The following is a 25,774-nucleotide window of genomic DNA, read 5'->3' as shown; positions in this document are numbered from 1 at the left end:
AAACTGGACTAACCAAACACTGTTAGTGCTGACCGACTCTAACACATACCCATAATGCAACACTCCATGTAGGAATCAGTTTTCCACTGGTACTTTATCCATTCAAAAATAATATCTGATGTTGTGAACACGTAATTGTCTAGCCGTTAGCAGAGTGTGTATGCAAATTAAACTCCAATTGACCAATTAACGGTTAACCGTTGACATCCCTATTCAGGGAGCATACCGAACCAAGGAAAGTCATGTATCGAACCGAACATCCTGTACTGAACGGTTCGGGATGAATACACAAACCACTATACCCCTAATGCTTACACTTATGCATAATATGTAAAATAATGAAATATGAGAAGAGACGATACATCCAGAGGGGAGTCTAAGCATTTAGAGTGGAGGAGAAACAAAGAAATCCTGCAGATGTGATTTTGACAAGCACACGACATTCACCCACTCTGACAGCCAACTTGGTGAGAATGACGTTGGTGGGAGAGTGGGAATGAATAAACTCCATCTGACATGATGATGAGCCCTGACCTTTCAGGATGAGAGGAGGAGGATGTTGAGACAGGACTCACAATGCTGTGGGGGTGGCTGGGTGACACAGACACAGGAGAAAGATGGGTGCCCTTGTATGCATTTGTGTGTTTATGTGTGTGTTTCCATGCACTAGGAAACAAATACCCACGCATCTACATACAGTATGTCTATGTTTGTCAGCCAAAAGTTCCTTCAAAATATGACATGGATCCAGTGTGATAGTAATATTTAACCCTGCTCCGGGCTTCTATGTTAGGCTAAAAAGGCAGACTTTACCCCCTTGGGTCTCTACCTCCAAGACAATAAAGGATAGGTTTGGGTTTCACCCACACGCCTAAATGTAGATTGTTACTGGGTTATATGCCCAACAATTCCTTGGCCAGGACCAGATGCTGGTAGGTGGAATTGCTTATGTTTGGACAGAGCCAGGCTAGCTGTTTCCCACGTTCTCAGTCTTTATGCTAAGATATGTTAGCCTGCTGCTGGTGGTAGGTTCATATTTACTGTACAGATATGAGACTGAAATCAATCTTCTTATCTAACGCTCAGAAAGAAAGCGTATGTTTCAAAAAGCTTTTCCTTCAAAAGATAGGCCCAGATTTTTTCAAGTCAACGAGGTGGAAACCAAAAATTCCTGGAAGCAATCAATAGCACAGGAGTAGGGTGTAGAAATCGGATTTGCAGCTGGGTAGCGTATCCTACAGCTTTGTGAGTCAGTCTGCAAAGTGGCATCGTGCTGAGTGAATCAAGTGCGTATTTCCGGCTTTTTTCTACGATCATGAACGTAACTTCAGTGAATTTTCTCTTCGAGCCACTATGGCAGATTTTAAAGAGCAAAGAGTTTGTGTGAAATTTTGGTTTTCGCTCAGTAAAACTGCTGCTGAAGCATGCTTGAACAAGCTTTTTTATAAAAAACAATGTGGTTGTCGCTATTCGCCAGATCTCACTCCCTGTGACTTCTTTTTGTTTCTCCACTAAAATTGGGACTGAAAGATTCACCACCATGGACAGTGACAAAAGATGACAACAGAAAATGTTTCCAGGAATGGGAGAGTACTTTGAAGGAGATTAGAAAGGAAATCCTGAAAAATTTGTAATGAATGAATGATTTTTTTTTAATTCAGGGAATTTTGGGTCCCCCCTCATATCTTAATACAATACTCACATATCATATGTACATTGAGAGAGTTATTGTCAAAAATATTGAGTTATTCCTTTAAAGGGGACGTTTTACGCTTTTCCTTATTTTCAGACATATATATATAATGTCAAAATCATGTTATGTTCATGTTAAAACTGGCTGACGTGTCAAATAACGAGGTAAACATCTGTAGCAGTAATCCCTGTGAGCAAAAAACAGCAGCTTCAGACTGCTCTGAACGCTCGGTTTCCAATGGTTTCTTCTACTTTCAGCCTGAGCTGACATCAGTTAGTGATGGATTTCTTTATATGGACATCTGCTACATGCACAGCATGTGAGTTCACTGCTCCAGGAGTAGTTACGCCAAGCCATGACTCCATTACACAGCACAGCAAAGTAAAATAAGTAGTTTACCTGTTGGAGGTGTGCTGGTTGTCTGCAGCTCTTCATAAAACATCTCACTGTGGCTGTTTCTGCTTGTACTCTTCCTCCCTGCGTTATTTCTAACTGATCCGCTAAACAAATAGCTCCAAATATTGTTATTTCGACCGTTTTTTTAGCGCCGCTAACAAAGCTCCGCTAATTCAGTGAGGAATACGTTTTTACTTCCTGTAAATTCTTCACAATAAAAGTCTCCCATTAGTTAGTCATTGAAAAGCTTTTAATTTAAAGCAGTAAAGCAGGAAATGTTTGGTTTGCATTGACCGTGAAGTTACACAACTCTGATAAAGCTGGCCAATCAGAACAGAGTGGGCTCATCAGGAGGGGGGCCTTAAAGAGACAGGAGCTAAAACGGGGTGTAAGAGGAACTGTGTATATTGAGGGGCTGCATAAAGAGCCAGTATGAGATAAATAAGGAGTTTTTTGAACTGTGAATCATCCCAAGCCACTCTAGTGGAGTCCACAAATAAAAATTTACAGCTGAAATGAGCATAATAGGTCCTCTTTAAATATGACAAAAAACTACAGAAGAACAAAACTATACATAAGTTTGTATGTGTAGTCTACCACAAGGCCAATGAGAGAGAGAATTGCAGACAGAGAGAAAAAAGTGAAATGAAGACAGGCATTATTTTTTATAAAGCATTCGTCTCAGTTCAGTTACAACCTATGCATCTCTCTGGTCGCCTCTCTCTTTCCATCTCTGTCATTCACTCTGTCGGTCTCCTTCTCCTCCTCTGTCTCCTCCTCTGTCCCTCCGGCTGGGAGAGACATAACAGCTAGTGACAGAAGTTAAGTGATTCCCAAACCCGCCGTTTGCACAAAAACCCGGCAGCAAAACACTGTCTTGCACATGGATACTCATACATGCACCCACAAACAGACATACAAACACACACACACACGCTATCTAGGACAGTGCTAGATAGTCTGCACTGTTCAAGCCACCCATGCTCGCTGTGTGCATGAATGCGTATGCATATGTTCATATTGTTTGCATATCCATCCATTCTAATTTGCCACACCTCCCAGCAAGATCTATGAGGAAAATTCATTTTGTGCCATCCTATATGACTGTATTGACTCTCATTGCCTTTCTGATTCCTTCTCTCTCCATCCTATTCCTACGCCTCGCTTTTTTCCTGTCTATTTTAATGTAGATGTCAACATCAAAGTCTGTGTCCCACACTTTTCTCCATCCAGAAATGAGGTGTAGGAGTACATGTCTAGACTAGCCAGCAAGAGTTCACATCAACTGAAGTTAAAACCTCTTTGTCAGCAGTAGATTTAATACATTATTGCAAGCGTGCACACACACACACCCAAACACACACACACATACACACACACCATCCACGTCTGGCTGACTGCAGGAGGTGAGGAACTATCAAAAGTAGTAGAGATCGGCATATTGTTCCTTTAAAGATGCCGATTTTATGTTGACCGAGCAGCTCTGCTGCTGTGATCAAAGACATGCGAATAACTAGCTGAAGAGTATCTGATGGCCCCTCCCGTGCACATCACAGACGGGAGAAGTTGGTCAAGGGAATTATCTACTGATGGAGTGGGACTATGTGGAATATACTGCAAACAAAGCAGAAACATTTACATGTTCTACACATCAAAGGAGTATCAGCAAACATACATGCATGCAGAGTGAGCAAATAAATGTGCTTTACAGATGAGTATGCTGAGTCCTGTAAACTAGAAGCTCTCTGTCTGTGCCCCTTCACTCCACGTTGCATCCATGGTGCTAATTAATACACAAGCAGGGGCATTTGAAACCATTAATCAGGCTTTTACGAGGCCAGTCCGAGCATTAGAAAGGTTATTTGCCTAATACATAAAGAGTGCGTAGTGAATTAGTCAGTGAGCACTGTTAAGAGCTTTGCTGCTACTTAGTGAAACCACTGACCTTCCTGATCCTAAGCTCACACCATTTAGAGAATAAATGACCACAAAGTCACATACACACACGCAATCCAGTGACCCTTAGCAATGCAATAAAACAGCATTTTGTGTATATGTTTCGTCTTAACTGTAATTAGACATATTTCTTTTTGAGCAGGATGTTATAGCACTGATGTTGTTGAATGTTTCAGTCAGGGAGAGGAATAGAGGTCCATTTGGTTGCAAAAAATATATATAACATTTAAATATATAAATTCTATACTTAAACTTAAATCTACCGCAAATTTCTCATTGGTTCATCAGGAAACAGAGAGAAAGAAACAAAGACTAAAAGCATTGAGGATGGGAAGTGCTCATTAGTGTTTTATTAAAAAGCAGTTATTGTATTTATTGTGCAAGGTTGTTGAATTTTAATGGCCCCTCACTGTCCTCCAAATAGCAATTTGGTTATGAACGTAGATAAAGGAGGAGAGGAGAGGAGAGGAAAGGAGAGGAGAGGAGGATGGACAACAGTAGAAAAAACAGAAATGAGGAGGGAGATAAATGTATAAGATGAATGTGTAGAAGGAACAGAGAAAAGGGAAAAAGCAGATGGAGAGAACAGAGAAGTAGATCGGCTTAAAAACAAAGAACAAAGAGTTGAAGAGGATGTGATCCAAATTAGTCATTTAGAGGCGGGATGATGAGATAAAAAGAGTAATGATGACATAGCTGTAAAGATCTGAAACAACGACTAAGCAGGAGGAGGAGAGCTAGACTGGGTTGCTTCAGATGGAAGAGGGGAGGAAGAGGGTGACAGGTTAAAAGGACTGCTCTCTATCCATCTATTTATCTTCCTACAGTATGCCTGTCCTCTGTAGCAGCTCTCCGTCTGTCTGCATCTCTCTGCCAGATGGCAGATACAGTTGCTGCTGTAAGCTGTCACACTGACATGTGTCACATTCTGATGTCACATCCCTGTTGTGATCTTATTGTCTGAATGACAGCTTAGCTGACAAACATGACAGACACTAGCTGTGGTGTTTACCCTCAGGTGGAGTACTGTGCAGCCTTGAGCAGCCTACTCGTAAATGCAGCTCACAGCAGCAACAGAAACAGGAAGTTTCTTCATTTGGAGTTTCTCCTCCAATGCTTTTGACTTCCAGAGCAACAGCTGCTGCTACATAAAAAAAATGAAACAGAAGTTTAAAGCTGCATTAGCTGGTGAAGAAAGTTGAACATTTAGCAGTTTACAAGCCAGATACTGGACTCACATTTGTCAGGCGGCCAAATGACATTAAATGTTCCTCGTGTCTGCTGGATGTGTGTTTGTAAAGTTACTATGGCGAACAAAGTGATGATGTGTTCACATCTTGTTACAGGGTCCAAAAAATCACTTTGTTCAGATGTAAAAGAAGAATACGACTCATAAGTAAATAGATAAATATAAAGATAAATATTTACATTTACAGTGTTGATCTTGTCAATCAGCGTTACATCATCCAACTAATATAATCAATTAGTGGGAAGAGGTGCAATGATAAAAGCTACTCACATCTGCATGAGTTGAAAATGTATCAACTTGATGGCTCCATGACTCTGCTTCAAAAACATACAGAGACAAGAGACAAGAAAGAGACTAGAGGGCAACAACAGAAAGAACCGCAGTTTCTGGTGAGGCTGAGTTGAACAGAAACACGCTCAAAGGCAGTCTGTTACACACAGGTTCAGTGCATATTTTGCTAGCTAGCTTACAGCTAATGTCTGTGTTGATTCGCCCAAACAGCCAATGTACTCAGACTGCAGTCCAGCAGTCAAATTAGCACAAATAAGATAGAGCAAAAACTGACTTTACTTTCTGTCTGAACACAGCTTGAGTTCTGACACCTGGATTGGTAAAATATACAGATTCACTAACACACTTCACTCTGTAACACTATTGTACAACTGCAAGTTTTTGTGCATTGCAAGTCTTTTTTAGTACAACAGTCTGCTGATCACATCACATCAGTTTCAGGAGTGGCTAAACTTTCACTCATATCAATAATTTACAGCAATCAGCTTAATAGATATTAATCAAGACCAATCAGTATTTGGAGAAAGTTGCTTTGAGCTTGACCAAAGTCAACAGGCTTCTGTTATTTCAATGGATGGATTATCAACATTTTATATCTTCCACTACCACTCAAAATTTTTTGTGTGCTTTCAGCCTGCAGATTTCAGCTGAATCTTTTGAGTTGTAGTTATTTATAACTTTAGTTTCTTCAGAAGATGAAACCTAAACCTAAATGGATTCAATAACAGGATTTGAATGGATTTAGATTTGATAGCAGATTCAATACTGACATCAGATTCAATAAGTGGATTTGATACTGGATTCATATTGGATAAAATACTATCAAACCCTAACCCTAAATGCAAAGCCTCAAAGAGTTAGCCTCGACAGTGTTTGAAAAGAGATGCATCAATGTTATTTCTAAAAAATAAATAAATGAACGTATAGAGCATATTCTAAGCATACAGTAGAGTATAGTATATAAGCATAGAGCCATTTTTACTTAGACTCATTTTCATAAACACCACCAGCGAGACAGACAAACACCCCCACATATGCACACACATACAAAAGAAAATACTTGCATAAATGACAAGTAGCAAACATTTGGCCTCTCGACTTCCTGAATGGCAGTAATTGTGTTTGGAGCTGAGTGACTGACAGGGTTTGAGTGGCATAAATGACTGCGGTGGAAAAGGTCGTTTAGCTCGTTATGACTAGCAGGTACCGGCGGTTAGAATGCGGCAGCCGTGATTGGACCATTGAGTTCCAGCCTTCTTGATTCCTCTATTGTTTCTGATGTAGGGCTGGGATACACTGAGGGATTTTGACAGCTTCATGCGGCGTACCACTTATGTGTGTATGTGTGTGTGTGTGTGTGTGTGTGTGTGGGCATGTGAGTGTTGGCTCCCCCTGGATGTCGTGAGTCAGTGTTTCAGAAGGCTCATTGCCGTTTGACGCCCATTTCTCCGGCTAAACGGGTTTGCTTTTCAAATGTCAGATCATGGTGGGACACTGAGGTGGCCCTCCCACGATACTATGATTGTTTTCCCAGAAAAATGAAACGAATAGAAAGAAAGAGGGAGAGAGCAAGGGGAGATGATGACTGCTTTCCATTATTAGCCAGGCTCATTCTACCGACAGAGGAAATAGTGCGGCTCTCTCGTTCTGCTGATCGATCCCTCCATTCTGGGAAGATGGCCAGCACAATACGCTCTCTATCTCTCCAGCTATCTGTGCCTTTCTCTCTATTTTCCCCCTCCCTTTTTTTATCTGTCCGTATGTCATTTGGTTTCTATTATGTTTTCTCAGATAATTGCTTTTCACTGCAGATAATTCTTAAAATGAAGTCCTTCGCCAATGAACAAATTGTCATAAAAAGTTATAAGTTCCTACATTACAGTCCCTGTGAAATGGAATCCAGAGCTCAGTTCATGGCGTGTGATAAAAGCGAAATACGAGTGGGAGTTTTGCGAGTTGAAGGGTGAGGGTGTGTGTCATCTTGATGGTGGTGCTCGCCCAGAGCTCAAAGGCAGCGACTGATTATATACGCTTTAAGGTCACAGCAATAAAAGCCAAAGAAGCACTGATGAAATATGATTTGAGTCAAACACATTTATTACTCTAGTTGCTGTAACTTACTAGAGCACTGGCATTTAATTGAAATTGCTAAGCATGAGGATCTCAACAACAGTACGTCTCCCTGTGTTTAATGATGTTCTGCAGTACAGTATAGACAAAGTGAAAAAAACCCTTCAATATATAGTGGATTGGAAACAAGCCATCAGCTCTCACCAATAAATTCAGACATTGCATTGATAGGCCCATAATGAGACATTAAACTTCACAAGACATTTGGTGTAAAAAAACAAACAAACTTGGAGTAAGTTTCTACTGAAGTGCTTTTGTGATTTTTTTTCATCCTGTATACGAATTTAAGTATTTTATAGGATAAATAAGTACATTATTTAACAGCTGAGAAAAGTTGTTGTTCACATAATTCAAATGTGCTCATAAAAAAGAAGCAGCTTTAGCATGACAAAGACCACATGAAGCACAAAAGTCAGGTGACATTAGGGCAGGGTTTTCCCTGCATGTGATGTTCATGGAATCAAAAAGGCAGAACTCAACTGTGAGGGCAGCGCAGCACCCGGACAGTCTACAGCACATGCTACAGTTATCTTGTCATTCATCTTCAAAACAGGTTGCAAGAATGTTATGATTTAATGAGTAAATAATTGGTTTTGCAAGACCAACGTGAAATATATAGTGAACTTTCTACACCGCCACTCAGAGACTAACGTTAGCAGAGTGGAGCAGCGAACTCCAACAGTAACAAACGAGACCGGCTGACCAACACACACTGCAGCTTTAAACAACTTAAACCAACTCTGAGGTGAAGAAAATAAGTCGTTGCTCAGTCTGTTTCACCTCAGAAACCCTGCACCCGCTCAGCGTGTTGGACAGTGATGGCTTTCCCCAGAGCTAACAGTGCAGCAGAGAGGCTGCTCTCCACTGCTGGAGACATGATGTTAATAACACAGTGGAGCACTCCTCCTCCCCCTAATTTTGTTATTCTCATACAGGCAGAAGACTGTAAGATGCTTTCAAATGAAATAATTCATTAATTGATGTAGTTAACTTTTTTAAAATAAAAAGGCTGTGGACCATTTATCTTATCTGCCAGTTATGTTTCATATTGTATTTCAGTGAACGATGTACACCAGTGAATGGTTTGGCACACAGTATACTGGAGTAAGAAACTGAAAATAGTGCCCCCCATTCTATTCATTCAATCAAGATCGGTTTTGAATTGAGAATCGATTCTGAATCGAAACAGCACCCAAGTATTGTGATAGTCTCAAATCGGGAGTTAAGCATATCGTCCCAGGCCTACAAAATAAACATCATCATTTGTCACAACCTTTATTTTTCATCTCTTTGTTCCATCTCGGTATAAAGTTTAAATCCCTATGGACACGTTTGTCTGTCAAATTGTGATTTTTTTCACTTAAGTGTATGTGCACAAACTGTGTACGCCGCACCACGCATGTTCTCCAGCCTTTGCCACCTTTGTCTCAAAAAAATCCAGGGAAAACCCTGCATGAGGGAGAAAAAAAGTCTTCATTGAAAACAGCCTTAAATCATCCACAAATCACAGGGAATTTAGTTTTGAGGTGATTAGTCAATTACATGACTGGTTTAATCAATATGAAGGAAACTAATAATTTAGCACCTTCTCAAATCTCAAGGATTTGCTGCTTTTCTGCATTTTATATTATTCAAAATCAAATATATCTGGGTTTGACTGTTGGTTGTATGATTGAGCTGTTGGAAACTGATGAGTATTATTAATTTATTTTTATTTATTTTTGCACTTTTCAGACTTTTTACTGATTAAAAAATGATTTAGTTACTTGAACAAGAAGTGAGCTGTAGACCTGTTCATGCGCCTGTAGATGTACAGTGTGACATGAATATATTGATAATGTTCTGCTGTGTTTGTATCTAATGGTGAGGTATTCTGTCTACTGAGGAGACTGTCTAAAGAATTCATGAGACAAAGCTCAGAGCAGAAGGGCCATCCCTCAATGTCAGACATTCATCATCCCTACACACACACACACACACACCGACACAAACATATACATGCACGATCACACACTGAGTTTTAGTTATTTCGACTTCTAACTTCATAATGCAGACTGACATAGCCAAATCACAGTCACGCAGAGAGGAAACTTAGAGACCCAGGAGAATCCTCACTACAACACAAAACCCTGTCACACACACAATCACCTCCTCCCACAAATAAGGAAGGAAGTGTGTGTGTGTGAGTACGTCCATCCCATGTGGTCAGCGCAACAGAGACAGCATTGTCACTGACTGAGCTCCCTGTGATATGGAGGTGTTGACAGGTAGCACTCCTGCGGGATTTGTGCAACCACAACAAACTAGTATGGCGTGCACACACACACACACTCAGGCGTGCACATGCACACAGGACGTGACGTGACAGACTGAGGATCTCAGCGACAATGTGGGATCCTCAGCACATCAATAATGCAGCGCCTCTGACAACTGGAGGAATCAAACTCCCCGTGCCGTCTCACTCCATCATCCTTCTCTCTCCCTCTTTCTCATTCTCTCACTATCTCTCCCCATGTCGCCATCTCCCGCTCTCTATCCCGCCCATCCATCTCAGCTCACTTCGTTACCCTCTCCTCTGCTACAGCATGAGGACGGAGCGTGAATTAGAAAGCGGGCAACAGGAAGAGCAGAGCTGCCGTTTTTCAGACAACTTTGCTGGATAGTATCGAGAATGACACAGTAACACATTTGGCCTTATGGGATCAAAATGCATCTGAACCACTGAAATGGATATGAGTGTGTACATGTCACAACTGTGAGTGTGTGTGTGTGTGTGTGTGTGTGTCTGTGTCTACAGTAAACGCATATTTGTTTTGGCTGTTAGCTGCCAGCATATAGTTCAGTCGTTTAGCTAGCTTGTCACATCAGCCACATAAACAGAAATGTGCAAACACAGACACACACAGTGAAATGTCTGTCATAACCAAAGAGCAGCGTCTCATAGTGGCACAGCAGCCATCTGTAGCTATGACAGATGAGAGCCGCTGGAGACACGGGAGTGTGTACATACAGACACACAGAGAACAGAGCCGGAGGCCTGCTGAGTTTGGATGTCACTGCAATGCCTGTCACCAACTGCCATGCCATTGTATTGCCACATAAATCTGTATTGTCTGGCCCCATATGTGTGTGTGTGTGTGTGTGTGTGTGTGTGTGTATGTGTGTGTGTGTGTGTGTGTGTCCCTTCTTGTCTGTCTCTCTTTTGCTCTGCCTGTTTTGCAAGCCCTTCACTGGCCCTTTGCACTGCCATTTTTGTAAGTGTGAGTTAAAAGATAATTCCAGTTTATTACCCGATTATGGGTACGGTACATCACTCCTATTGGTTAAAATAATAGCGTAACTCATCCAGTTGAATGATGAGAACTGGGAACACAGTGGCATCACTTCAAAGAGGTCAAGAAACACAAGTTATTAGGAGACAGGTTGTAAACAAATTCCCAGATTAGCTAACTACTTTGGAAAAGAAAACAACACAACACACAAGTGAACACTAAAATTATTTCTCTAACTGTCCACTGAAAACATCAAACCAACTGACTTCCTTGTTCAACTGGGACTTAATGTACTTTCTGTACTGTTGCCCTCACAGTTTTCTTGTTCAATGAGGAATAGTTACTAACATTTCAGGTTCCGTCACATTCGATTTTACCTCCAAATAAAGTAGTTTAGACCATCTGGCTAAACTGTTGGCTCTTTAAAACTGTCGAAACGTTTATTGTAGCGATGTCACCATCTTCTCTGCAGTTACCATGGTGAGAGCAATGTTATCATACAGAAATGGTGAAAAACTGCAAAAAAATAAGACCAAAGTTGTAATAAACTGGAATTTGCCTTTGATATTGAGTTTGGTATGTTTCCACAGAAATGCCACAGACAAATTCCTGCACGTTCATTGTACTCTGTGATTCTGTCTTTTATTTTCTCCTTCTCCGTCTCTCATTCTACACTTCCTTCCTGATGGCTGAGACACCGTCAACCATGTGACTGGTCACAAATGCTAATGATGCATGGCTAACGCAAGACTCTCTCCCACTTTCTCTCAAGAGTTCATTTTAACTGCTACACCTGCAATCTAAATGGATCTGACAAGCGCGCACGCACACACACACACACACACACACACACACACGTCACAGACATCAACTCATCCATATTATGCTGACAGCCAGTATTGCTCTGCAGAGAGATATTACTTAGCTGTATTGCATTGCTTGCACTTGCAGCAGAGAAAAGCATATTACTCACAAATGCCATTTAGGTGTGAGACTGTGCCTGGCTGCTCCACGCAAGCTGTGTAGAAATAGTTTTCCTCTCAGCTCTCGTCCTGTGACCAACTGCTTCAGTGCACCACATGGCACTCACAAGTCACCACCAGAGTATTCTGGCACTTCAGTCACAGTGAGACAAAATCTTTTAGTAGGGTTTAATTCTGTAAGGCTGCTATTTTTAAGCGATACTACTTTCTTTGGTGCTATTACAAATGAGCAGAAAACCATGGATGGGCAAGTTTTATAAGAATTTCTTTCCTGCTGTGATGGCAGTGATGTGTGTCATGGGGGTTGTCTGGGGAATCTAGGGTGGGTGGATGGGGGGGTTTTATGAATTCCCTTACATTCAAAGACACACATGCACGCTTTCCCTCGCTTTTGAAGGGAGGCGTCACGCGTGATGCCACAATCTTCTCATGAAACGGGAAACCAGAAAAGAGGATTGAAGCATGGGAGGGAGGAAAGAAACACCCTAATTTTTCCCCTTTCCCTCCCCCCTCTCTTCCTCCTTCCCCCCCACCAACTGCTGCCAGGACGGGCCAATGGGAAGATGAGACTGTTTCCCCATCTCCCTCTTTTTTTTTTTTTTGTCTGTGTCACACTCACTTTCTCCCCGTCTATCTCTCCTTTTCTCTGCCCACCCTTCACGCTGCTGCTGGAGTCCCGTCGTCCTCTTTATCTCCTCTAGTAGTTTTGTTTTCCTTCTCCATCCCTTCTTCTCTGTGTTCTGTTAACCTTCCATTAGCAAGTCTAATATCAGGCCTTCCTGGCTGCCTCCTGCATGGCTCCTGGCTCTCTGCTTTCCAGGCACTATGACAATGTTTTCCTCAAGCTCCATTAGTACCTCCTCACACCACTAACAGCCATGCAGCACAGGGTAGGATGAGAGGTGGGGTGGGGGGATTACAGAGGAAAGGGGAATGATGGGGGGAGCGGGGGCGGGGGGGGGTGTATTGGGTGATACAGAGGAGAGCGGACCGGGCACAGTGGCTGGCCGAGAGAGAGAAAGGGTGGAGAGGGGATTAAGGGAGGCTGAAGGGGGGCAAGAGGGGAAATGATAAAAAACAGAAGCGTAGGGCGATGCTGGCGGGGGAAGGGAGTGCGAGGAGGCTGGATTGGGAAGAGGACCGAGGGTTGGGCGAGATGTGAGGGGGTTGGGAAATGCGGGCCCTTCCAATACGCCTGTTTAGCAAACACCATTTGCATAGAACCGATGCGGATGGAGTTCTGTGTCACAGTTATTTGCATACATTTGCATAAAATTAATCCCCTTCCCAATCTCTGCAGCGATTGTTTCTGATGCAGAAAATAAGTCAACAAAATGAACTGACGCATCCAAACAAAGCAAACATATTGACACAGACGCATGCTGGAAGAGAGCAAGAGGGGAGTTTGGGCTACTGTGTGTGTGTGTGTGTGTATGTGTGTGTGTGTGTGTGTCCATGTATCTGTGTACATTTGAGGTCATCCATTGGTTGTTTAACAAAACAGAGGTCTTCCTCTTGGTACACTACGAGCACTAACACCACCGACTCGATAAATACTGCAAGTCTCTGTATTTTTTCTTGATCTTCCTTCCTCCATACACACATTTGGATACAGACAACTCAACATAGTGCTCGTAGCAGGTATATTTAACCCTTTTCTACCCACGGTTGGGGCCATAGGATGCTTAGATAATGTAGAACTTTCACAAGCTAGTACAGTACAACGAAAACTTAGATGTCACTCTTAATCCTCAACAGACACCTTACACCTAAGAGGTTTAATGTCTCTATGTTGATGCTTTGAATATTTTTGTCTGAGGTTTTCTCAGCTTTTAAACCTGAGTACCGTCAAAACGATATTTCATTTCAGCTGTATTTCTTATAGTAGGAATCGCAAATTTAAACTTAAAACTTGAATGTGAACACTTAATATATGTATCAAAAGACAAGAATTTTGTTTCGTTCCTCTCCCTCCATTGGTTCCTGGTGGCGGCTCGCATCAAGTTCAAAGCCTTGATACTAGTCCTCAAGGCAACCGATGGTGTAGCACGCTCCTATATTGTGTCACTCATCAGGCTGTGTGTCCCCTCTGGTCTGCAAATGAATGATGTCTGGTAATACTATGACTGCCTGGTGCAAAATCACAATCCAGACTCTTCATGTCTGTGGTTTTGCAATGGTGGAAAGAGCTACACAGCTCCATCTCTCTTGGTGCATTCAAGAAATGCCTGAAAACTCAGCTTTTCCATCAACACCTCAACACTTGAGCCCCTTTAACCTTTTAGCACTTTGTTTATGGTACTGCTTATGAACTTGTCTACATTCAGTTGTTTCTTACAATTATTAATTTAAAAAAAAAAAAAAAAAAAAAAAAAAACTTCTGTCTAACCCTCTTTCTCATTGCATTTGTACCTGGTCAGCTGCTTGAGAATTTCTACCACAGCTCTTTCTGAGTCACTGTCCTCTCACGCTTGATTGTCTTGCCTCGCTTGTAAGTCACTTTGGATAAAAGCGTCTGCCAAATGAGAAAATATAAATGTTTCAGTCATTGTGGTCAAAAAGAACGCCTTGTTGTAAAAATAATTCAGGCACAATACACTGAGCAGGGTGCAAATAATCAGTTTCTAGCTCACAAAGCATGACAAGATCATAATATGCTGCTAGAATCTGTGAGCTCCTTGAAGATGTACCTGTTACGTATTTCAAGATCAAAACCAAGATCACAGAAACACACATCCAAGGACAAATGCTTCTCCTTGCAAATGAGTTCCAGGAGGCTCAATGTGAAGAAAAAAAGGAAAAATAACAATGACATGAAAGATTCCCTCACTAATCATTTTATCCTTCGATCAATTAAAACTACAGGGCATGAAATAATGCAGATCCTGCTCTCAGGTTGAGTGGGCATTGATCAAACACATTTGGATGGTTTTGCATCCGTGCCTGTGTACAGTTTGTGTGTGTGTGTGTGTGTGTGGGAAAGTAAAAAACAGAAAGAAGGACTGAAAGTGTGTTTATAGTTGTGTTTCTGAGTGTGTGAGCACATCTGTGTGTGTGGCCATTGATCAAAGGCAAAGCCCAGTTTGCTGGTGAGGAGAGGAGCCAATTGATCAGAAATGGCTGTAATTGGAATCTAAATAAGACCTGCGGCATTGATCTCATCTCAGTTCTCAGCTCCTGACTTCAGTATATGTGGGTTTGTTGAAGGCCAGCCAGCCCACCTCCTCTAAATCTCCACCTCCAGCACACTGCCTTCTGCATCAATAATAACTAAAGTTAAATTCTCACATCTGAACTGTGAGCAACTTGGATGATTGACTTGACATCCTACATTTCATAATACGCTGCCCGTTTTCCCTTTTCACCGTACCACCTACTCAATGAAATGCAGTAATTAGCCATAGCAGTGGAAAGTGATTGCATTTGCCAAATGTTCTTAAGACTCAAACAATAGAGCGAATCAAGGTTGTGGTAAATACAGTTGTGTAGATTTACTTGTGCCTTGTCCACAAGCACAAAAATGGCTGCTTGAAAGCATACAAACTTACAGACACACACACACACACACACACATTCCCCTACAAACAACCTCCACCAGCAAGATAAGGGCTAAATTATGGGATCTGTGAGTTGCCTGGTGAGAGCTGCGTCATGAAGACAAAATGCAGCAAGCAGCAAATGGCCTTTACAGTGTTTGCGCCTGTTTGTTACTGTGTGTGTCTGTGTGTACTTAAATGGTCATTCATGCATAGCAGCAGGCACGGAGAGAATAAGAAGGCATAGATTTACCTCTCAGCCATGTATTCAGATGTATTATTTAGTCATTCCCATCACTATTATATAAACAAATAAGAGAGACTTACAATTAGACATAATAGGAGATCATTCAAATCTTCACAATATTTATGCATTCACATATATTTACCAGTACATGTAATTCAAATCACATCAGCATTGTAAACAGATAAACGCAGGACTAATCATGGCAGCATGCATAGCACAACGCTGTCACAGAAAACAACTGTACGCAAATACAGCGATGAAAACAAATATATGGCAAGCTACACTTGTAGACTGGGTGTGATCACAAGGAAGAAGAACCTAAGAAGTGAGTTAAAAGTGAATGATTTTATCACCAATAAAAACGAAAATCTACATCTACTCAGATAAGACATGAGAAAAGAGATTTTACTGGGAAACTAAGGTCACCTTCTGCAAACTTATTACTAACTTGCAATCTTAAGTTGTGTCAAATACTGTTTTGACCTCTACATGACTTCTGCCTTTCCTAATTACAGTGCTGTTACTGAAGTGAACATACACTGTTATTTTTAATTAGGAATTATATTATTAATTAGGAATCCTGCACCTAGTGTAATTTGCGTACGCATATCACTGAAATACAGCCAATGACAGAATGAGGGAGTGCCAATAAGCAGCGAATCAGAGAAGAGTGGGAAAATGGGGTGAGACGAGGCTGCTGTGGTTCCCATGTGAATGTTCTGTGGGAAATCAGACATACTGCACCATGTGCCAGTTGGACTGACAGAAGTCCCAGCTGACTCGCATTACAGTGTTACAGTTTAATGTCACAACCCTCTGTACATACAATAAAGCATGACCTTTATTGATGCCTGAGGCAGAGCAGCAGAACGTGGAGCTTTCTCATAATAGATGATGAATGGTGTCTTGATTAAAAAAGCTTGTTTGTGGGTGTGTTTTGGACAGTTGTATGTTTGTATTAGCCTGTGTGTGTGTCAGTATGTATGTGCATGTGTAGTTGTATCTCTGTGCCTTTGTGCATACAGTACATGCATGCATTTTATTGGTTTTTAAGTGTTTGTGCATTCAGACATGACATATGTTTGTTTCTGTTGTTGTTGTTGTTTATGTTGATGAGTGTACTTCATGTATGTATATCAGTTTGTGTGTTTGTGCGTGTGTGTGTGTGGACGTACCAGAGTGTGTGTCTGTTCATCAGCCTCAGCAGGAGAGCTGCTCGAGTCTTAATGAGGCTGTTAATTAGTGTGCTTTAGAATGTACATCTAACAAGTGTGTCTTTTACAATGGAGAAACACGTGCAAACACACACACACACACACACACTAACACACACACACACACACAGGCGTACGCATACAAGTACAAACAAGAAAAAAGGCAGATGGACAACAGTATTTAGAAGTGGCACACATCTGGCAGACATCTCTCTTCTTTGGAGAGGAGAGTCTGTGTATATGAGAAAGAGATGGTGTGTGTGGATGTACTGAGCGTGCTCTGTCTGTATGTGCTGTATTGACTGTGTTGAATGCAGACCAGCAGGAAAGATGTTGCTGGAGGCGTTTCTCAGTGTGATGTGAGCTAACATTCTGGAAGTAAAGACCGTTCTGAGCCTTCTGCCATCTCTGCTCTACACCATCTGTTTACACACACTCAGTACCCAAACCTACTGCTGCTGTCAGATTCAAGACTTGTACTGCTGAAATGCATGTTGTTGTTTTGTTTTGGGTTTTTTTTTGAGGTACTGAGTAACATCCAGTCAGATATTCCAATTGATGCCTGGGCATTTTGAAACACACAACGTGTTTGTAATGGGTCCCTGTGGGCCCTTCGGTCATAAAAAAAACAACAGAGCACAGAAAACTCAATTCAATTCCAGTCAGAAACGATAAAACGTCAACACTGGAGGTATGAAGCTTTTGTCTGACAGCAGCACCATGATGCAATGCTGCTACGTTCACTCTTGCTCTGTAGACTGAGCCAAATCAATCAGATTTCCACATAGCCACAGCCAGCATTAGATCAACTAATGCTTCATTCCTCACAGACACACTAGCATTGGATCTGTAGCTCTGCCTTCAAGTATTCATAAAGCCAGCAGACCAAACATGCTCTTATATTTATTTCATGCTTCCTATGTGTTTCATAGACATTTCCCAACTGTAAGTACATATGGCAATCATCAAACATTGAAATCATATTGAAGTATGATTGTCTGTCTTTGGATATTTGGATCTGGAAAAAATGCCCGCTAACAGCATCAGAAAGAGAAAGGGAGAAATAAACACACCAACAGACGGCCAGAGATGCAGTGTATAAGCAAGAAATAAAAACAGTCACAAAGCCACAAAAAAAACCCCAAAAAACATACAATGTGAAACAACACACAGTTCTGCCACAAAACTGTCTACTCAACATAAAAGTAGGGCTGACTTCTCATAATGTCTTAGATATAATCATGTGTCCCAAACATTTATTACCCACAGTGTTGCAGCAGAAAACTCAAGCAGAGACAGTATATTCCAGCTCTCAAATCTCCTGTTCAGCACCAAGGACAGCTCCTCTGCTGCTGCTCGCTAAGAACATTTCCACTTTTTGAGGATTTGTAGAGGCCAGATAGGCTCATGTATAAACTTGAGTCTGGACAATATGGGACTTTGTTAAATGGAATTCCATTTTCCAGCATGACTAGTTCCGACTTAATGCCTGTAAATGTAGCATACAGGTCTTTTTTCAGTCCAGAAATGAAAAATCAAGTATTATTGTGGGACTCTGTGGGTGCACTGAAAACACATTGCTACTGTTGTCTGCTACCGTAAAATCCCACAAGGAGGATTGAGAGCCATTCTGGATTTTAAAGCATAATTCATGCAAAAACGACATAAACAGAGTCACAGCTTACAAAAGTGACAGTGGTGATGAAAATAGTGATAAGAAGGTAGTAACCTGTTCCAGGGGAAAGCAGGGAAGAGAAAAAAAAGATATTCAGTGAGACAAAACAACCTGTTTAACGGAGGTTGTTGCATCTGGTGTTGTCTAACCTGCAACGGTGTTTATTATCGACTGAACTATCAGTTGATTTTTTGTATGATTAATTTGTTTGTGCTATAAAATGTCAGAAAATTATTTTTAAAATGCCCACTATAATTTTCTGGAGCCCACAGTTATGTATTCAAATGTCTCCTTTTGTCTAACCAACAGTCCAAAACCCTAAATTGTTCCATTTGCAATAAAACAGAAAAAAACAGCAAATCCTCACAATTGAGAAGCAGCAAGCAGTAAATCGAAATTTTGCTTGATTATGTGACAACCCCTCCCACTCTGCTTGTGGCTCCTTGTGTGTGCGCTTTTCCTGTGTTTTTCCTGTTCCTGTATAGGAGGCAGTCAGAGTGGCAGAGGTGTGTCAGGACGCCTGAATTAACTCCTCCTGATTGCTATATAAGAGGGCTGGATATGTCAGTTCTCTCTCTCTCTCTCTCTGCTCCCAGCTAGCAGGTTTTGTTTGGTTGTGTTTTGGGTTCTACTGGATTTGCTTTCCACCTTATTTCTTACATACAATAAACTTTCTCACATCCATGCACTCACTACACCACTGATACCACTGAGCTACAGATTCCACAGTAAATTTGTGTATAGTTTACTATTTGTTAAATAAATTTGTTTTACTTTAATCGATGATAATTTGTTTGGTCTCCCTTGTTTTGTCTGGACTTTGAGCTGGTTCATGACATTTAACTTATTTCTATTATTAAGCTTTATTTATTCAAGAAATCTCATCTTTTACAAGAGAGACATGAAAACAGGTTAAACATACACATGATCACAATAATGATGGTTCATTAACATCACAATCACAAAACAATCATCATACACACTCATAGACACTATGCAAGACAATCACAAACATTATGAAGAATATCAGCTAGTAAAACTTTAAAGCCTCTCAGAGGAGCAAGTGTCTCTAACTTCAAGCTGTTTTGCAGTTTATTCCAGCAGATATAGATACAGGTTTCCAAAAACTCAAAACAACATTCATCCCATGTGAAATAAGTGCTCTGAATTCTAATACATTATAAACTGCTTTTGATTCCTCACATAGCTTAGCACTTTTTAAAAACATCTTTATTCTTCTCGTTACTCTTTTCCTTGCTTTTAATATACATCTTTATCGTCTGAATTGCGTGTATAGGACTTTGGTGTCTGGTGTTGTCTTGCTGTGTTTTCATGGTTTTGTGTTTTTATGCTGCCTTGCTGCAAGGAGAATTTTCCCTTGTGGAACAATAAAGATCTGAACTGAAGGTGCATAGAACCGGAAACCAGTCTTCCCCAGTACAGAGTTTTTAAAGCAAACCTCTCCTGTGATCTGTTGTCATGGTTATTAGCTCTGAGCTCAACTAAGGATGTTAAATATATCAGCAACTTAGATAGCAAGGCCTTATAAATGATGACTTAATTATTAATAGATTATCAAAATTATTAGGTTTCTGTCAAACGACTAATCAGTTGCACATCTAATTGTTTAGCACAAGTGTCATCCACCCACACACTCTGTGAGAGCCAACACACACACACACACACACACAATCACATATGCAATAGTTAAGTCATACAAAAACACTCATACACACACAGACGGAGGTCATCCAGAGAGAGTCTGATAAATATGTTCTCAAAAAATGGATGCATGCCAGAACTGCAGCAGAGGTACATCATTCCCTGGTGTTAGCCATGAATCACTCACTCTTTACACACTTATACTCTTTTTCCCCACATACTCATACTGTGTATGTTCACAAATTCAGAAAAGCCCAAACACACACACACACACACACCTATCCACAAGCCCTCCCCCACTCTTCCACTTTGCTGAAACGGTAGAAGTGTGCCCTTTCCACGTGGCACACTGCCAGCCACTCACAGCACATTACCAGCATGTGACCCCTGTATGTGCTGAAAAAGGAAGCATTTAACCTCCTGCCCTTTTCTGCTGAGGCTCTCTCATAGTATCTCATCTGATGTTGAATATGAACCAACAGTCATTTCACTATTTTGCATGTGAGGGAAGTGTTGAAGGAATGTGGAAACACCTCTGACAATTACTTGAGAGTGTGTGTGTGTGCGTGCGTGTGTGTGTATGTGTGCCGTCAACTCACATGCCCTCTGAAAATTCTATATGTTTCTGTGTGTCTTTCTATTCCTATCTGCAAGCTGCGATGGATTCATTCCTGCTGTGGCGTTCTATCAGAGAGAACATCAATCTGTGAGACTGACATTTAATCCCAAACCTGGGCAGGTAGAGAAACACACATATATGCACACAGCACATACACACACACACACACACACACACACACACACACACACAAAACAAATAAACGCACACACAAACACACATTATCAGCTGCATGCATACACATACAGAACCACAAATCAAAACCTGAGCGTTAAAGTGTGGAGTCTGTGCGAACACTGTGGATCCTGCAGAGAGAATGTGAACTGAACTACTAGAGAGAGACAGACTGTGTGTGTGAGAAGGTGAAAAATAAAGCACGAAAGACAGACAGAGGGAAAGGCTTGGAGGGAAAATGCTTCCCGCATCAATCTATTGGTTCCAACTTTGACAGAATGGCTCAGAGATACAGGTGGTTAAGGAGAACAAGGAGCTGATGTATAGACGTCTGTGGTCCGTTTCTCATCACCACGGATCCACAAGACTGCAGCTCTCTCCTCATACCAGGCATCTCTGTGACTCCACAGCCACACCATGTGACCAAATCAATTCCACCTGTTCTGCCTCGGTCCTTTTCTTTTTGTTCGTCCGGTTCTTATCTCATTTTTTTGCTTTCCATCTCCCTCTCTCCGTCTTAGTCTCTAATGCTTATTGAGGAAGTCATTGCAATGTCCTCATTAGCAGCGGTGACATTTTCTCCATAAGTACTTAGCTTTTTCCTCCAATGATGATGACTTCTTTTAATAAGGTCACGCTGAGACATCCTTGTGCCCCTTTTTGTGTCTGTGATCGTGCGTGTATATGCACTTTCACACATATTGTATGGGAATATTCGTGCTATCATTATCAGATACATCGACAACTGGCTCGTCACAAAGAGAGGAGTAAAGTACTAAATGAAAAAGGAGTAAGAGCGCAGGGACAAGAATGCACTGAAAGCTGTTCAAATGGAGAGAATGAAGAAGCAAGAGGACTGAGAGATGATAACTATTACTGAAGGGCAAAGACCCAGCAGGGCTCTAATCAGTTTTAATTAGCACTTCGCATCACCTGGAGTCATATATTTTAGACAGCAATGGAGCAAGGTCTGTCAGAGAGCATGGCCTTTTTTCGTCACACACTGCCAACCACACTGCCACAGTCACTGTGGGGTTTCAGCGGCAAACCAGTCAGCGTCTATAGTTTTTCCAACCCAGTTTAGATGAAACCACATCCCCCTCTGTATGATGAAAGCCTGGATGGAACGACCAAAGCGTTGACAGGTGTGTTCCCATGGAAACCGCGCTCACGCAGGTCCCGAAAAATACGGCAGCTACAGTAGCTTGGAAAACAGCGATATGGGACACTGAATTTGATGAATTTACTGTTTATCAGACCACAAATGAGACAGGAATTAGTTAGCTAGCGTGCTGTTTCCTAACTGTAGAATGCAGTCAGTTCAAAAGCCTTTAATAATGTTAACGTATTGGCATGACAGCAACTGAAGGGACATAATTCAGTTTGTGTCAATCTTACCACTCATGAGGTACTGGTTTTCCAATGCTGTCAAAGTCATTGTTTTTGATAGAGGCTGGCTGGGGGCTTTAAACTATTCACATAAACTATGAACCTATCTTGTACTTTTTATAGGAATAGATGACTATATATTTCCATAAAAGGTGTCCCCACTAAAGATCTTCAATTTCACTGATTAACATTTTAATATGATACATGCAATATATTGATAGTTCACTTGTCAAAGTCCATGATTACTGTTTATGGATGTGTTGTCACAAAATCCTAATGCATTATGCCAGGTTGTTATGAAAAGTTCCACGTTATTATGGGCATTGACTTGTTGTTTTTCTCAGCTCACTATCACTATTTTGCTATATTTTCATTTTGCATGTTTTGTATTTTCAGGATTTTGATTCTGCTGCACAAGAAAAGGTCTAACAAAACCTCAACATTTTAGAAATGCAGACTTCTACCACATATTGTGCAACATGTGCCGTCCACCAGAGCTGCGCTGGGCTTCTGCAACCTGACTTGACTGAAAACAAGCTGTGGTCTGATAAACAGTAAATTCATCAAATTCAGTGCCCCATATTGCTGTTTTCCTAGCCACTGTATCTGTCATATTTCGCAGGACCCCTGTGAGGGGTGGTTTCCATGGAGACACGGACATCGAGGCTTCCGTCATTCCATCAAGGCTTTCATGATATGGAAGAGGGCGTGGTTTCATCTCATTTAAAGTGGGTTTGAAAAACGATAGAAGCATTGTCATTATCAAGTCCTTCTCCAGCGAAGGTCCAATTAATCAAAATCGTTATGACTTCAGTCCTGTCCTGTACAGAATCACATCAAGCTGTTTAAACTATCATCTCAGTCTAAACTTCTTGAACACCGTCTCCTGCTGGACAGAAAATGTGAATTCTCAATCAGATTCATTATAATGTCATGTGTTTGAGTAAAAAAAAAAACAACCTTTCACATATAGAGTGAAAAAAGATACTAAGAAGTTTTTATTAATATGAAAATATTATTGATAAAGACAAATACAATCCAGTCTTGTCAATTGTCATGGGAAAGTTAATAAGGTCGACACCTTTTAACCAAATTTTAAGATCATGACAACAACTGGGCTCAAAGTAAAACATACGCAATGATTTATGTAAGCTTATGTTTGACCTACATACTGTATACAGCAGTGTAATGTAGGAGATGTTTTTGAACACACACACACACACACACAAACAGCGTGGAGTTCTGGATTTATGAGTTGGTCTAAAGGCAGCTTACTAGTCCTCTGAAAAATGCTGCTATGACTCTCTGACACACAAAGCCGCCAATCAGCTTTTTTCCTCTGTGGAAAGGACTCAGGAGGAAAGAAAATACAACACAGTGTCAAAAATCCACTCATGGTTACAGCTGTTAAAGCAACAACCATTGCAACCAAAAAAAAAACAAAAAAAAAACACTTTTTGTAAACTCAACAGGTAGTTGTTTCCATTTTTAGGTAGTGGATGTTTAGTGAACCACCTGTCTGACCTGTGTGTGTACGGGGTTATGATGTAAAAAAAAAGTAAAAGATTGGCTGAATAAAGAACAACCCCTACAAGGGCAACTTCATAACATATATACATTAATGTATGCAGTATAAATGGCAGACTGCTGTATTATAAATTGTCCCCAACAAATACATGCAGACTCTCACTGCAGTGCAATTAAAACAATGATTGATTAAACAGAGAGGTGTGACGGCTCCCTGGTAGAGTGACAGCGACCAGGGTATGGAATCTGTTTCACTGTGAAGAGTGACACATTAGATGATTAGACAGCATGCTCATGACAGCTGCCACAGGTATGCAAAAGCACACACACACACACACACACACACACACACACTCCAAGATGGAGAGAGATAGTTGGCTTGGGACTTGTGCTACAGCTCAGTTACAATATGCTGTAACAAAGAGATGGCTGGCAGCTGCAGTCTAACACAGTTAACTCCATGTGAACATACACAATGCTAAGTCACTACTAATAAAGATTCACGACTGAGACACACTACTACAAAACTGCACAGCAGGTAACATTTCATTAAAGGGCATATGTGTGTGTGTGTGTGTGTGTGTGTGTAGGGAGCGAGAGAGAGTGAGAGAGCGATTTTTGCCCTTAGGCTTTTCCTCTGATAAACAGTTGCATTACAAGATTTCACCCACATGGACACACACAAAGCTTAAAAAACCTGCAGATACCTACCTACATAACACAAAAACCCACGCGCACACACACACACACACACAAACAAACAATACTTAGGGTTAACCCTGTAAAGCCTTTTCTAAGCACACATTCCCACCAGGGAGAAACCAGCAGATTAGCAGCAACGCCTGCTGTAAGGGTACCTGTATGTACAGTACAGTACAGTACAGCCAGTGATGGTTAGAAAAGCACACAAATGCCGAGGTTGATAAACACAAACGTTCACTGGTTAATTCCACTGCTACATAGTTGTCAAGGCGAGTGGAGATGATGATGCAAAACAGCTGAATACACACAGCCAGTAATAGCATTTATGATGAGACGTCCTGAGGAGAGGAGAAAAAAAAAAAAATCAGCACATTCTCAAACACACTCACGTAGCAGCACAGACAATACTATCAGAGACTGGGTGTCTGATAGTATTCATGAGCCATCTCTTTAGTAGCCATGTATATGTATGAAGAGGTGGCAGTGAGGCTTTGGGACAGTGGAGTCACTGAGGGGGACGTTAAGTCTCTTTATAGAGACTGTCACAAAGGCCCAATCCCCCACATTAGGAACAAAATTGTCTTTTTTATTGCAGGCGATTCGTTTCACATATCTATCTATGCAGCTCCACCTTACATGAATCACTGTCATTTTTAATCTGCGCTGCATCTTCAGGATAAAAATACTGTAAGTAAGAGCAGAATTTCTACACCAATACATTTTGTATAGACCTCTCAAAGAATCCACCGTATTCTCTCTTAATGATGCCGTCTTCTCTCCCTTTTTCTCCTCTTTAAAACTAGCATCATACAAGCCATATTTTAAAATCGCTCCCTAAGGGTTTGGTTAACACTCTGTAACACATAAGCACTCTCTGGCTGTTGTTCACACATTTCCAAAGACAAGGTGCAAATTGAAGTGGCGTTGCTTTGCCTCTGAAAGTCTGGCACTTTCTGTGAAAACAGCACCAAAACAGCTAACACATTAGCGATTATTAGCCTGTGTTCGAGACCAAACACAGTCAGCCTGAGAGTTCCTCTTAGGGCTCACTCTGAATAA

At 41.2% G+C, this 25,774-nt stretch overlaps 1 protein-coding gene across 6 annotated transcripts in view; it reads right to left on the bottom strand.

The window, feature by feature from the left end:
* Positions 1-25,774, bottom strand: part of dab1a (DAB adaptor protein 1a) — a 239,738-nt gene that overhangs the window by 115,617 nt on the left and 98,347 nt on the right. For 5 of the 6 annotated variants that reach the window (XM_067597497.1, XM_067597494.1, XM_067597493.1 and 2 more), the window contains exon 4: positions 14,383-14,485. The exons of the other annotated variant lie outside the window; for it this stretch is intronic. The gene's annotated coding sequence lies outside the window, so the exon portion shown is untranslated. The remainder of the gene's footprint in view (positions 1-14,382; positions 14,486-25,774) is intronic. 6 annotated transcript variants of the gene reach the window in all.

This window comes from Thunnus thynnus, chromosome 8, assembly GCF_963924715.1.
Source record: "Thunnus thynnus chromosome 8, fThuThy2.1, whole genome shotgun sequence".
In the NCBI taxonomy this organism is placed as follows: Eukaryota; Metazoa; Chordata; class Actinopteri; order Scombriformes; family Scombridae; genus Thunnus; species Thunnus thynnus.
This window is presented reverse-complemented; position numbering and strand designations above follow the sequence as displayed.